General features: G+C 45.0%; 1 protein-coding gene across 1 annotated transcript in view; it reads left to right on the forward strand.

Moving 5' to 3' along the window:
- si:dkey-27h10.2 (uncharacterized) overlaps window positions 1-13,582 on the forward strand; it is a 313,284-nt gene that overhangs the window by 34,453 nt on the left and 265,249 nt on the right. The gene's annotated exons all lie outside the window — the stretch shown is intronic.

The raw sequence follows: 13,582 nt of genomic DNA on the forward strand, positions 1-13,582 counted from the left end.
ATGTGTTGAAAATCATGAGGCGTCTAGATAGCATAAATTGGGAGAAACTGTTCCCATTGGCAGAAGGGTCGAGAACCAGAGGACACCAATTTGAGGTGAATGTAAACGAACAAACAGTGATACGAGGAAGAACATTTTTACACAGTGGTGATTAGGATCTGGAATGCACTACCTGGGAGTATGGTGAAGGCATTTTCAATCATGGCTTTCAAAAATTGGATAAGGAGCTGAAGAGAAAAAATTTGCAGGTCTATGTGGAAAGGTTAGGGGATTAGCTAAATTGCTGTTGCAGAGAGCTGGTATGGACTCAGCAGGCTGAATGGCTTCCCTCTGTGCTGTAACCATTATATTCTATTAAACCCAAACAAATTTGCTAAATTTTATGATCAACTTGAAGTGTTTGAGAAATCTTGTCTGAGTGGGTCGGAACTTTTGAATAGATGGGAGTGTTGGAACTACAGAGTTACTTCATAAAAGTAATTTTGAATTCAGAGAATTATAGAAAGCTTACAACACAGAAAGAGGTCACTTGGCTAGAAAAAGCTTCTCCTTTTACAATCAGGCAGCCTTGACAAGCATACTGCATCCTGTCAGGGAACTGAACTCCACTCTCTCCATATAACAGATGGGGACGCCAACCACTACACTAACAAAGAATTCGATGAATCACTATGTGCTCACACTGAGTGAAGGTATCAAGTTTAGAGACATTCCTGCTTGGTAGAATGGGACTAGCAACCACCTTATAAAGAAGGTAAAAAAAGAGGCAATGAAGGGAAATGGTACAGAATTAAGACAGTACCAAAAGGCATGCCTATAGAATAAAAAGGGCATCGAAATGAGAAATAAAAGCATTGAATTGATTATGGCCACAGAAGTAAAAGATAATAATTCAAAGATTTTTAATTATTTTAAGAGGAGAAGATTGAGTGGTGAAGAGGGGCCACTCAATTTGGAATCTGGCGAAGGCATGACAACTAGCGCTACAAAGACTGCAAAAGTGCTAAATAAGGTTTTTGCCTCAGTGTTTACCAAGGAGGAGACAGGTAAATAATCTGATCTGGAAAGGAAACTATAGCTTGTTGCAGAGATATGTTGTGACTCTATTTGCATTACAACCCGCATGCTTGCCAAACAGCTGCACAAACCTAAGGTGATCCAGATAAAATGTATCCAAGGTTTCGTAAAGAAGCAAGGAAGGAAATTGCAAGAACTCTGGCTCAAATCTTGCAGAAATCACTGAATGCGGGAGAAGTGCCTAGAACTGCAGAAAGGCAGATGCTACCCCTGTTTTTTAAAAAGGCAGCAAAAGTAACCTAGGAAACTACAGACGAGTGAATTTGACATCCATTTTGGGTATAATTACAGACACTGTTCTTAACAGCGACAAAAGAAACAATAACCTGCATGTAAATAGTACTTTTAAAGTAGTAATAGGTCCTAAGGTGCTTCACAAGAGCATTACCAAACAAAATTTGATACTGAAACACAGAAGGAGATGAAAGGACAGGTGACCAAAAGCTTGATCAAAAGAGGTAGGTTTTGAAGAGTGTCTTCAAGGAGAAGTGAGAGGTAGAGAGGCTGAGAGGTTTTAGGAGAGAATCCCAGACCCTTAGGCCCAAGCAGCTGAAGGCACTACTGCCAATGGTGGAGCAATTAAAATCAGGGATGTGCAAGAGGTCAGAATTGAAGGAGCACAGAGATCTTGAAGAAGTTATCGGGCTGGCGGAGGTTACAGAGATTAAGACAGGTGAGGCCATGGAGAGATTTGAAAACAAGGATGAGAATTTTAAGATCAAGCTAATGTATGTCATCGAGTACAGGGGTGATAGGTGAACAGGACTCTGAGCTGAGATGCAGGCAGCAAAAGTTTTGAATGAGGTCAAGTTTATGGAAGACGGAAGATGGTGTCATATTCTAGAAAGCCAGATAGTGAAGGATAGCACTGAAGCCAATCTTGACACACTTTTGTAAGCATTTATTTACAGAGTCACACATTACAAACATATACCTCCTCACCCAACAACCACAGTTTCAGTCTATTCCTTTTTATAGGGGCACAAGTGTTTCCCTAGTTAAGGCCCACCATCTGCAAACAATTAAATACAATTAACAGATGGGAAGCTGGCCAGGAGAGTATTGGAATAGTCAAGTCTAGAGTTAACAAAGAAATGGATGAGGGATTCACGAGCAGATGAATTGAGGCAGAGGCGGAGACAGGCTCTGTAATGGAGGTGGATGTGGGCGATCTTGATGATGGAGGGGATGTGGTCGGGGACTCATCTGAGTGTTAAAAAAGATGCTAAGATTGTGAATGGTCTGGTTCAGCCCCAGACAGTGACCAGGGAGAGTGACAGAGTTGGTAGCTACGGAACGGAATTTGTGGCAGGGTCTGAAGATTATGGCTTTGGTCTTCCCAATATTTGTGTCTGAAATTTATTTCCAAAATTTCTGCTCATACGGACCTGGATATCAGACAAGAACTATGACAAATCAGAGACAGTGAAGGGACCGAGAGAGCTGGTGGAGGGGTAGAGTCGATTGTCATGAATGTACATGTTGAACCTGATGTCGTTTTCAGACGCTATAGCAATAAAAGGAACCAAGGATAGACAGACGGAAAGGTGCAAGATTGGAAAGAGAAGCAATGCAGGTGATTCTTTGGCTACGATTAGACAGATAAAAATGGAACCATGCGAAGGTAGTCTCACCCAGCTTGACTAGGGAGGAGAGGCTTTGGGTGACGATCATGTAGTCAACTATGTTAAAGGCTGCAGACAGGTTGGGAAAGACTAGGAGGGTTAGTTTACCATGGTTACAGTCACATAGGATGTCATTTGTGACTTCGATAAGGGCTGTTTTAGTACTGTGGCAGGGGTGGATACCTGAGTGGAGAGGTTCAAATATGGAGTTGTGGGAAATATGAGCACAGATCTGGAAGATGTCAAAATATATTGGAGAGAAAAGGGAGGTTGGAGATGGAGTGGTAGTTGGCAAGGACAGAGGGGACAAAGGTGTTTTTCTGTGGAGTGGGGTTATGATGGTAGATTTGAAAGGGAGAGTGACAGTACTGGAGGAGAGGAACCATTGGGGCCAGGAAGAGAAGTTAGCTGGTCATCAGTTTGGTGGGAATAGGGTCAAGGGATTAGGAATTGGGTCTCATGGACAAGATTGATATATTTTTGTTAACTGAAGGTATTCAGGGATATGAGGCAAAGGTGGGTACATGGAGTTAGGTCGCAGATCAGCCACGATCTCATTGAATGGTGGAACAGGCTCGAGGGGTTAAAAAGCCTACTCCTGTTCCTGTGTTCTTAAGATGAGTTCAGAGAGTGCATGAGGAGATAAGCGAGAAATTAGAGAACGATGTAAGGATTAGACCATGGAGTATCTGGATAGAAATAAAATCATAAAAGATAGCATATATGGGTTCATGAAGGAGATGTCTTCCCAATCCAACTTACTGGTTTTCTTTGAGGGTGTGACGAAAGAGCTTAATGAGGTAGGCAGTGGCTGTGGTGTACTTGGATTTCAATAGAACTTCTTTTAAATTTATTCATTCATGGGATGTGGGCATTGTTGGCAAGGTTGGTATTTATTGTCCATCCCTAGTTGCTCTTGAGAAGGTGGTGGTGAGCTACCTTCTTGAACCGTTGCAGGCCACGTCATGAAGGGACTTGCATAATGCTATTAAGTAGGGACTTCCAAGATTTTGATGACGAATTAATGAAAATATATTTCCAAATCAGAATAATGTGTCACTTGGAGGGGAACTTGGTAGAATTGGCAGGTTTGGGAGGTGCTGTTGAAGGAGCCTCAGTGAGTTGCTGCGGTGCATCTTGTAGATGGTACACACTGCAGCAACCATGCACTGGTGGCGGATGGAATGAATGTTTAAGGTGGTGGAAAGGGTATCAATAAAGCAGGCTGCTTTTTCATGAATGGTGTCGAGCTTCTTGAGAACGGTTGGAGCTGCATTCATTCAGGCAAGTGGAGAGTATTCCATTACACTCCTGACTTCGCCTTGTTGATGCTGAACAGGCTTTGGGGAGTAAGAAGATGAGCCACTCGCCACAGAATTCCCAACTCTGACCTGCTCTTGTAGCCCCATTATTTATATGGCTGGACCAGTTAAGTTTCTGGTCAATGGTAACACCCAGGATGGTGATTGTAGGGGATTCAACAATGGTAATGCCATTAAATGTCTTATTGGAGATGATCATTGCCTGTCACTTATGTGACACAAATGTTACTTGCCACTTATCAGCCCAAGCCTGGATGTTACCCTGTTCTTGCACATGGACTGCTTCATTATCTGGCTGTGTGTCTTTGCCACCTGTTCAGTTGACCAAATTAAAATCGTGGGAGGCCAGCTCCTGGCAGCTGCAGGGCAGATAAGTGAGCTGGTGATTTTAATTGCACACCCACCCAAGCTGAGCATCAGTGAGCGACTTTTTGGTGAGTAAGTGTCGCTTGATAGCACTGTCAATGACACCTTCCATCACTTTGTTGATGTTTCAGAGTCGACTGATTGGGCGGCAATTGCCAGAATTTATTTGTTCTGCTTTTTGTTGACAGGGCGTACCTGGGCAATTTTCCACTTGTCGGGTGTATGCCAATGCTGTAGCTATATTAGAACAGCTTGGCTAGAGGGGCGGCTAGTTCTGGAGCACAAGTCTTTAGCACTACAGCCGGGGTGTTGTTGGGGCCCATAGCCTTTTCTGTATCAAGTGCATGCAGCTGTTTTTAGACACAATATGGAGTGAATCAAATTGGTTGAAGTAACAGAAAAGATTGATGAAGGGAATGCAATGGATATGGTCTATTTGGATTTTAAGAAAGTATTTGACAAAGTCCCACATAAAAGGCTGGTTAACAAAATTGAGGTTCAAGTAATAGGAGGGTGTCAGTTTGGATAAAAAATTGGCAGAAGGACAGAAAAAAAGGGGTCATGGTAAATGGTTATTTTTCAGACTGGAGGGTGGTAGACAGTGGTGAGCCCCATGGGTCAGTGCTAGGACCATAACGTTTTTTGATATATAGAAATGATTTGGATATTGGAATTGAAATAAATTTCAAAATTTGCTGACGATCCCAAACTTGGAGGAGTGGTAAAGAGTGTGGATGATACAAATCAACTGTGACAAGACATAGATAGGCTAGCAGAATGGGCAGAGAAGTGGCAAATGGCATTTAACACAGAGAAGTGTGAGGTGATACACCTGGGGATGCATAGATCTTTGAAGGTGACAGAAATATTGAGAGAGTGGTCAGCAAAGCATATGGGATCTTGGGCTTCATAAATAGAAGCATTGAGTACAAAAGCATGGAAGTTATGCTGAATCTTTATAAATCTCTGATTAGGCCACAACTGGAGTATTGCACCCAGTTCTGGTCGCCACATTTTAGGAAGGATATGAAGGTCCTTGAGCGGGTGCAGAGGAGATTTACCAGAACGTTTCCAGGGTTGAGGGATTTTAGCTACAAGCTAGATTGGAGGAGATGGAGTTGTTCTCCTTGGAGCAAAGGAGATTGAGGGGAGATTTGATGGAGATGCACAAGATTATGATAGGTTTGGATAAGGTAGACAAGGAAAAACTGTTCCCATTAGCTGATGGTAAAAGGACTAGCAGACATAAATTTAAGATTTGGGGCAACAGATGCAGGGAGATGTAAGGAAGAACTTTCTTACACAGCGAGTGGTAATGACCTGGAACTCACTGCCCAGGAGGGTGGTGGAAGCGGAGGCAATCAATGATTTCAAAAGGAAATTGGATGGGCACTTGTGGGGAACAAACTTGCAGGGCTATGGGGAGAGAATGGGGGAATGGGACTGACTGGATTGCTCTACGGAGAGCTGTCATGGACTCAATGGCCGAATAGCTTCCTTCTGTGCCGTAATGGTTCGATAACTCGACTCTATGACTAGCATCTGTGATGGGTGAGTCCTCAGGAAGAGGCCAAGATGGACCATTCACTTTGTATTTCTGGCTGAAGATGGTTGTAAATGCCATTCGCTGAAGGTGGGAATGTCCATGGAGCTTCTTCCTCCAGTTAGTTGTTTAATTGTCCACTCCCATTCATGACTGGATGTGGTAGGACTGCAGAACATTGATCTGAACCATTGGCTGTGCGATCACTTAGCTCTTTGTATAGCATGCTGCTTCCACTGTTTAGCATGCATGTAGTCCTGCATTGTAGCTTCACCAGGTTGGCACATCATTTTTAGGTATGCCTGGTGCTAAACTCCTCATTGAACTCGAGTTGGTCCCCTGGCTTGATGGTAATGGTAGAGTAAGGGACATACTGGATCATGAGGTTACAGATTGTAGTTGAATACAATTCTGTTGCTGCTGATGGCCCATAGTGTCTCATGGATGCCCAGTTTTGAGCTGCTAGGTCTGTTCTGAATCTATCCCATTTGGCTTGGTGGTAATGCCACACAACATGATGGAGATTGTCCTAAGTCTGAAGATCGAACTTCATTCCCACAAGAAGGGCTGGATTTTGTTCTCATCCCGACGGCAGGTTTCGTGGCGGGTTGCTGGAGAATCAGGGGAGAATCACCCATCACAGAACCCGATGCTGGGAATCCCTGTTCCGATTCTCCCGGGGGCAGGATAGGCTGACAACGACCTTCCAGACCAGAGGCAAAATAAGGGCCTCTTCCCGCCGCCGCTGGGATCTTACCAGCGGTGGAGGGAGGGGGGGGGCCTCTACCACGTGGGGAGGACACCTTGGAAAATGATAAAATGATCGTAGGCTTGAGGGGGGAGTCTCTCCTTTGTGGGTAATTTGTGGCCCCAGGAGGACCACCACTAGGAACAACTGTAGCCCCTGCAACCCCCTCCCCCTGGACCGAATGTCAACCGCCTCACCTGCCCTCGCCAGGGTCTTTTGAACTGGCCCCACATCACCGTCTCACCTACCTCTTTTCTGGGGTTCCATCGCTGGGCCTGGGTCTGAGGCCTCTGCAGTACCGGCAGTGGCCACCGCTTCCAGTGACGCTGGCAATACCGCTGAGCGGCCAGCCCTGTGATTGGCTGGCAGCTATTGGGGGAGTCTTTAAAGGACAGGGATCCCGCCTCCTTAAACATTGACAGCAAAAGACTGGAGGATCGCTCCAGAGGGCTGAAAAATGGAGAGGCGCTGTTCCTCCCACCTTTTCGGCCCAGTGCAGGGAGCTCTGCCTCCTGCACAAAATGCAGCCTGGATTGTACGGTGGCCACTTCTACCAAAATTGCCATGGACAGATGCATCTCAGACAGGTAGATTGGTAATGATGAGATCAAGTAGGTTTTTCCCTCGTCTTGGTTCTTTCATCACTTGCTGCAAGCCCAGTCTGGCAGCTATGTCTTTCAGGATACGGTCTTCTTGTCATTAATGATGCAATCGAGCCTCTCTTGGTGATAGATATTGAAGTCTCGCAACCACAGTACATTCTTCGATACAGTTCCTCTGGAAAGGCTGATACTGAAAGTGGTGAAAGCTGGAATAAGTGGAAATATTTTACACTGGATACATAATTGATTTATAGAGCCCAAAAGGTAGTGATGCAGGGATTGTCATCAGCCTGGAAGAATGTCACCACTGGGAACTGTTCTTGAATATTTTTTGTTTAATGTCTTTATAAATGATCTTGTGCTAAGAGTGGCTAAACTTGCAGATAATACAAAGTGAATAAAGTTTGTAGACTCCAAAGCTGAACAGGATAATCTAAAGGAGGATGTGAATATACTTGAGCCTTGGGAAGACAAGTGATAGATGGAATTCAAAGTAAAGTGAAATGGAAAGTGTTTCACAGCAGGACAAAAATTCCTGGAAGGGGCTACTACTTAAATAGAACTAAAATAAGGTGCACAGAAAATGAAAGAGAATCAGGGGTCCTGATTGACAATAAATTGAAGCTATCAAAATGCCCTGTGACCGTATCAAGCAAATAAGATGTGAAAAGGTCAATATTGAGCCAAAATAGTGAGGTAATCCTTTCCATAGTTCTAGTTGCCACTGTACAGAAGTGTGTTGCAGCTATTGAAAGGATACAGGAGAGCAACCAGAATGATTGAAGGGATAGAGAGATTGGAATATGAGGAGCAAATATGTAAACTGGTCATATTCTCGGTGATAAAGAAAAGGTTTAGAGATGAAATTATTGCAGTTTTTAGAATTCTCAAGGTACTAGATGCATCGACTATGAGAAACGACTTCACCTTGTCCAGAACAATAGAACCAGCGACGTGGCCTGTGCTTAAAGGGGTTAAATTCGAATTGAATCTGCAGAAACAATGGGCTAAATTTTGTGAGCCCTCGAGGATGGGCAGGATAACAGGGGGCCCATAAAATTGCAAGGCAAGGGGGTAGGTGGAGTGCCTGTCGCCTTCCCAATGCCTTTGAATTTAGTCTGGGGTGGGAAAGGCCGAGGACAGGTTTCCTGCCCAGAGGCCAATTGAGCCCTTTAAGTGGCCATTTTCTTTTCGTTTCATGGAATATGGCCGTTGCTGGCTAGGCCAGCATTTGTTACCCTATTTGCCCTTGAGAAGGTGGTGGTGAGCTGCCTTCTTGAACCATTGCAGTCCACCTGGTGTGTGTACACGCACAGTGCTGTTCGGGAGGGAGTTCCAGGATTTTGATTCAACGACAGTGAAGAAACAACACTATATCTCCAAGTCAGGATGGTGAGTGGCTTGGAGGGGAACTGGTAGTTGGTGGTGCTCCCATGCATATGCTGCCCTTGTCCTTCTAGGCAGAAGAGGCCATGGGTTTGAAAGGTGCTGTCAAAGGAGGTGTGGTGAGTTGCTCCAGTGCATCTTATATATGGTACACTCTGCTGCCACTATGCGTCAGTGGTGGAGGGAGTGAATGTTTAAGATGGTGGATGGGGTGCCGATCAAGCAGGCTGCTTTGTCCTAGATGGTGTCAAGCTTCCTGAGTGTTGTTGGAGCCACACTCATCCAGGCAATTGGAGAGTATTCCATCACCCTCCTGACTTGTGCCTTGTAGATGGTGGACAGGCTTTGGGGAGTAAGGAGGTAGGTTACTCACCATAGAATTCCCACTCATTGACCTGGGTGGCACAGGTGGTGCAGCGGTTAGTACCGTAGCCTCGCAGCTCCAGCGACCCAGGTTCCATTCTGGGTATTGCCTGTGCAGAGTTTGCAAGTTCTCGCTATGACCATGTGGGTTTTCTCTGGTTTCCTCCCACATGTCAAAGACTTGTGGGTTGATAGGTAAATTGGCCATTGTAAAAAATAAATAAATAAAAATTGCCCTAGTGTAGGTAGGTAGTAGGAGAATTGAGGGAAGGTGGGGATGTGAGAGGGAAAATGGGATTAATGTAGGATTAGTGTAAATTGATGGTTGGCATGGACTTGGTGGACCAAAGGGCCTGTTTCAGTGTTGTATCTCTCTATGACCTGCTCTTCTAACCGCAGTATTTATGTGGCTGTTCCAGTTCAGTTTCTGGTCAACGGTAACCCCAGGATGTTGATGGTGGGGGATTCAGTGATGGTAATGCCATTGAATGTCAAGGAGAGATGGTTAGATTCTCTCTTGTGGAGATGGTCATTGCCTGGTACTTGTGTAGTGTGAATGTTACTTGGCCAATAAAGGGCCTCTTCTTGCCCCCCGCCCCTGGCACTTTACCAGCAGTGTGGGGTGGGGTGGGGGAAGGGGGTGACGGGGCCTCTGCCACATGAGGAAGACACCAAGTACCTCCATGTGGGTTGTTGTTGGGGGTCTCTCTTCTGTATGCTATCTGTGCATCACGGAGGGCTCCCAGCAGCAAAGGCCGCCCCTGTGCCATCACCTACCTCCCTCGCCTGCAACTACTCGACTCGCTCCCCACCCCTCGCTGGGGCCATCCTGACTGGCCCCAGTGAGTCTGCCCCCACATACCTGTAGTCCGCGGCTCCATAGCTGTTCCTGGTCCAGTGACTGCTGCAGTTCTAGCAGTGGCCACTGCTCCTAGTAGCACTGCTGGGACTGCTGAGCTGCTGGCCCTCTGCCTGGATGGCAGCTGGCAGCTCTTGGAGGTGGGATCCCTGACTTTAAAGGGATGGGGACCCCGCTCTGGGCAGTTAATTGCCCCAGCACTATGAAGTGCAGCCGGGGTCCACCAAACAGCTGAGGCGGGGTTCCCCTCACTCTTTGGCCCGGCATCCCCAGCGGCTGCATAAAATTCAGCTCAATATTTCAGTGTGCAACTGATCAATCAGTGGAAAAGGAGATGGTGGAAGCAGTTAATATTGATTCAGTCAAATACAAATTAGATAGATTTCTTTCAGACCGTACTATTTTTGGTATGCAATATATGAATAATTAAGAGTACTGTGATAAGTGTAGCATACTTGGGATAAACCGATGACTTTGTACCAAGCATATTTCCCAAATCTTTCCACCACCAGTGTTTTCCTCTCTCTATTTATCAATCTGTTATCAATTAATTGACAGAAATTGATTGCTATGATTAGGCAACAACTCCATTATTATATTATGATTGTCAAGATGGTAGATGGCAAAGTAGATGGGCCTTGTTTTTCTTTTGTCTAGCAATTCCTATGTTCTTATAGCAGCAAGGATTCATGGCACCTGCTGAGGGAAATAAGTGTACAAAAACAATGCAAAACATTTCGATACACATAATCTGAGAATTAAACAATGCAGCCGATCTGTTATACCTGAGGTTCTGTGCACTGAAATACAGCAGCTTAGGGTGTAGTTCAGCTCTGCTGAGCAGGTCACCATGTATGAACTGTTTCCTGGACAGACACCCACAGGAATTCTATTTATCTGCTCTTGGTAATATTTTCCAACCAGTAAAGGAAAGCATTCATGTAAACCCTTGATTAACTCTTGTTAACAGCCCCGTTCAGGAATTTTAGCAGTAGGGTTAAGTTATTTATGTCTGTGTAGTGGGCAGATGTGAGATGTACAGATCTCAATATTGTGAATAGACAAGCTTGTGGTTTTTGATGCTTTTTCTCCTTCCACCATAAACAGGAAATTCAGCGATGACATTTACACCACCCTGCCCTTCATTTCTAATTTTAAAAATGTAAAGCTCAGTGGAACATCTAAGACATCAAAATAAAAATCCAGAATAATATTTTAAAGCCACTTTTATTATTTGAAGCGACAGATTTAAATGGTTACGCATTTTGTTTCTTTCCTCATTTTGTACATATTTTCTCCTATCTTGAGGTTTCTCTGCTTAACGTTTTATGCTGCAGCTGAAAGGCAGATCATCAGCTTCAGACTTTTATTTTAACTCGGTCTTTTGTCAGAGCTCTTTTGACTGTTAGGGGATTCCCTTCCCGTCTCTCTTGCTTTCTACAGGAAATGTCCTAGTTTCAACTGAGCTGCTCATTATGATGGCGACATGTTAATCAGAAAATCATTTGATGATAGCTCCTCTCTCACAATTCTGTGGGATTACATATTGGAACACAAAGTTACCACATATTTGTGTCATCTTTAACAATAATATAATGGGATAAAACTTCCTCTGTTCTATGCCAGAAGTAGTGATGTAAAGTCAGCATTGGAGCCAGAAGGTGGGTGACATCAATTCTCCATCCATTTTGCAGTACCTGACCACTTCTGGGTGATTCAGTCTTGCTGAAACCTGGCAAAAAAAAAGCAAATATGGATGTTTAATAGACCATCCAGACCATAAACCTCTCCAAAAAATACCTCAGAATAACTCTCCCACATCCAATCCCCTGCCCCAGTTTACAGAGGTACGGTGTATCCTCTGAGGAATTCACAGTAACACTGTACTCCAACCGAATCCGCACCATTTCACAGAGACTCTGATCCCCCAACACTGTCACTGGCACTTTTCTCCCTCACGCCCCTCAACTTAATATGTCATTTCCTCTCCTCTGTAGTATAAGGGTTTGAAAGGGTTAATGGCTGGGACAGTGTAATACCTCCCACCATGATGATGTAAGAGATCACATGTGAGAGACTCGAAGGAGAAGCAGCATGGCTTCAGACTCATGTAAAGCTGCATATAGTTAATATGTAATAAATGAGTTAATGGTAAAATTACAGAAGACTCAGTAATCTCTCCTAGCCAAATAACCAAATATACAAAATGATGGCAGACTCACCAAACATACAACATCCTCCGCCCTTATTTCAATCTGGCCCACTTTTTCTATCTCTGTTCAAGATGACACTGTTCCTTCCCCCACTCAATTCAACATCACACTCTTCTCCCCATCCAAGTCCGTTCTTTGTCCCTCCCTATCTAGCTGTCATGTGGATATGGTAGCATAATGGTTATGTTACTGGACTAGTAATCCAGAGACTTGGTTTGATAACATGGATACGATAGGCTGAAATTTACCAGCCCCCGGATGGCAGGAACGGACGCAAGGGGGACCAGTAAAATAACGGGAAGCCACGTCAGGACAGCTCCCTGTCACTGTCTCGCCACCAGGGATGTTTCTCAGCTGCGATTAGAAGGCGGCTGCCAGGTGAATCTGTTCCACACTCCATGGAGGTGGAAAACCAATCTTCATAATTAAGGGCCCAACTATGGGCCATTTTACAGGACTGTCGACATTTTGCTGACAGCAGAGTGGTGCTCACCATGTAAGGAAGCTGCTAGCTTCATGACAGCCTCCGCAGGCTCAACGACCCCCCACTGGAGAGTTTCCCCCTCTGTCCCATGGGGCCTACTGCCCTCAGCCATCCTAAGCTTTAATTTTCAAATACCTGTCCAAGGCGCCTCCATTCTGAGGCGCCCCGATGTCTCCAACCTGCCTCAGCAGTACCCACCTCCCCCAGTCGCACTGCTAAGGCTTCAGACCTGCTGGCCCTTTGATTGGCCGGCAGCAGCAAAATCCCGCCTGCCGTCATTAATTGGCTGGCGGGCCCACAGACGGCCAATTAGGAGGCCACCTGCGGTAAAATCATCGAGCTGGTCCCGCTGTCGGCAAGTGGGCTTGAGATCTGCTTTTCACCCTGATGTCAGGGTTGAGAAGCCAAGGTAAAATTCGGCCCCATGAGTTCAAATCCCACCATTGCAATTTGTGACTTGAACTCAGTTAATTAAATAAATCTGGAATAAAAAGCTGGCATTAGTGATGGTGACCATGAAGCTATTAGGTTGTAGTAAAAACCCACCTTGTTCACAAATGTTCTTTAGGGAAGAAAATCTACAGTCCTTACGCAGTCTGACCCATATGTGATTCCAGACCCACAGAAATGTGGTTGGCTCTTAACTGCATTCATCACCATCTCAAGAGGAATAAAGGATGGGCAGTCATGCTGCATGTTAAAAATAAACAACAATAAAATAGGTGCCCACATTTCTTCTTCCACGCCAGTTGAAAATGGTTCTCAGAAAGAACCTTATGAAAGTTCCCACCAACAGCTGGGACCACTTACATTAGCAGTACTTCAGTGGGAGTAAATTTGAAGGAAGAAGGGCGAGGTTTTCAGCAAATGCTGATGTACAGGCAGGGTCCATAAAATACTAATGGCCATGTGGATCCAGCTGTTCCTCGAAGCAGAAAACCTTTTTTGGGGGGGGTGGGTGCTGGTGGCGGGGGGGGGAAGTGTTGAAATTGGA

The sequence above is a fragment of the Heterodontus francisci genome, chromosome 1 (assembly GCF_036365525.1).
Source record: "Heterodontus francisci isolate sHetFra1 chromosome 1, sHetFra1.hap1, whole genome shotgun sequence".
In the NCBI taxonomy this organism is placed as follows: Eukaryota; Metazoa; Chordata; class Chondrichthyes; order Heterodontiformes; family Heterodontidae; genus Heterodontus; species Heterodontus francisci.